At 42.3% G+C, this 1858-nt stretch overlaps 1 non-coding gene across 1 annotated transcript; it reads left to right on the top strand.

Moving 5' to 3' along the window:
• Positions 1 to 502: 502 nt before the first annotated feature.
• On the top strand, positions 503 to 575 carry TRNAV-AAC (transfer RNA valine (anticodon AAC)). The gene has a single exon. It is a non-coding gene; the product is annotated as a tRNA-Val (tRNA).
• Positions 576 to 1858: the final 1283 nt, after the last annotated feature.

Genomic DNA, 1858 nt, shown 5'->3' with positions numbered 1-1858 from the left:
CATCAAAGGGAGAAACATCCACATAAACTCTTCACCTGAAACATTTGTGTCACCCTCAACACTCAGGAAGTTTCAGTAGTATAGTGGTTATCACGTTCGCCTCACACACGAAAGGTCCCTGGTTTGAAAACGGGCAGAAACATATTTTTATAAATATGATCTCACATTGCATAAATTGTCCCTCAACACCTTTTCAATAGTCAAACAAATTATATGAACTCTGTTTGCTAGTTTTATTAAATGTACACTTTTAAAGGAGCTAAAAAACTTTCAAAAACACAAAGACCTTGGTTTGAGGTTACATCTTGATCATTTCTTCTCATCCAATGAATTTTGTTGGAAATCATAATTGTTGTCAGATCATTGCAGAATGATGGTGCAGACACCCCCAGTACCCTACAGCTGTAACTCTGTGCCTCCAGGAAGATCACAGCTGATTTACTCCAGCCTGCAAGTTGGACCTTTGTCCCAGCTGAAGCGTTAAAAAAGAAAACATAAAGGAGTTTCTGTAGTGTAGTGGTTATCACGTTCACCTAACACGCAAAAGGTCCCCGGTTCGAGACCGGGCAGAAACATTTATTACATTTTTTTTCTTTAACGATCCTTTCAAGACACGTGAGTGACAGCAGCAAGTGCCGTTAGAAACTAAGACGTTGTCTCTGCAAAAGAAAAAGAGATTGCCGTGTGAGAACAGCTGGTCCTTTAACCCCTTCTCGTTATAAGACGTAATTGTACATCATAATTGGGAAGATGTTCCCATAAATAAGATGTACAGGCATGTCATGGTGATCCTGTAGGCTCAGGAGTTGTGCCCGCACAATTCCCACCAGGAGCTCAGATTAACTGATGGTCAAACAACAATCAGGGCTGTACACTGTGGTCAATAGTGACTGCGGCATTTAGTTGGTTGTGAATGGGAGGGGGCTTCCTCTATCACCCAATTGATCCCTATGCTATGCGATCACAGGGTGCCGGTAGTTGTCATATTTGCTATTGACGTGTCCGGAACACCCGGAGCTATTCATTCTGTAACATTATTTATCCTGTATGGTAAAAAAAATAAATTACATACTAAAAATATAGGCTTTTTATCAAACTGACAAAGAAAACAATGGAAAAAGAGTGATTAAAAAGTCATATAAAAAAAGCAAATAAAAAAATGTTATGTACCCCGACATGCTACCAATAAAAACTTCAACTCAACTCACAATTAACAAACCCCCGCACAGGTCCGTTATCTGTCAATGGGAAAATAGAGGGTTTCCATGTTACCTGTAGCTTAAAGGGAAGGTGCTGTAATTTTTAATTTTGCATTAATAGTTATTGATTATGTAATCAATTATTTTTAACACAAAATTAAATTTACCACTTTATTCATTTTTGATTTATTCATTTTTACATTAGCCACTGGTGGCTGCCATTTTCATTTGGTGGATGTGTAAGAGTCTAAGCAGGACTTTTACACACCTCACTTATGGCAGCCATGGGCATAAGAAACTGTGGTCGGTCTCCTACCGTATCTCTACCATTAGAGGCCGCTCCTCCTGCCTCTAGCTGTGACCTGGGCATATACCCTGGGCTGTCCAGGTCGCAGATGTGGGAGGAGATCGTGGACATCTTTGTGGAGCCCGCAGTGTAAGTTGCGAGCTGCACTTTCCCTATGTCGTTGCTCGCACTGCTCAGTCAGTGCATGCCATGACAGGAGCTACCGGGGAGGAAGTGCTGGGGAGCGGAGGCCCCGGGAGAGTATCTGCAGCAGCTGTGGCGGGGAATGGTGATCTTAGCCTGTCAGCTGTTATCACCGCTGACATCTTCAGAGCACACAGAACACAGCGCTGTATGGGAGCGTGGAAGGTGA

The sequence above is a fragment of the Phyllobates terribilis genome, unplaced genomic scaffold (assembly GCF_046119375.1).
Source record: "Phyllobates terribilis strain yellow unplaced genomic scaffold, ASM4611937v1 Scaffold_11__3_contigs__length_659146591, whole genome shotgun sequence".
NCBI lineage: Eukaryota > Metazoa > Chordata > Amphibia > Anura > Dendrobatidae > Phyllobates > Phyllobates terribilis.
Note: the sequence above shows the minus strand (reverse complement) of the source record. Positions and strands in the feature narration are given on the sequence as shown.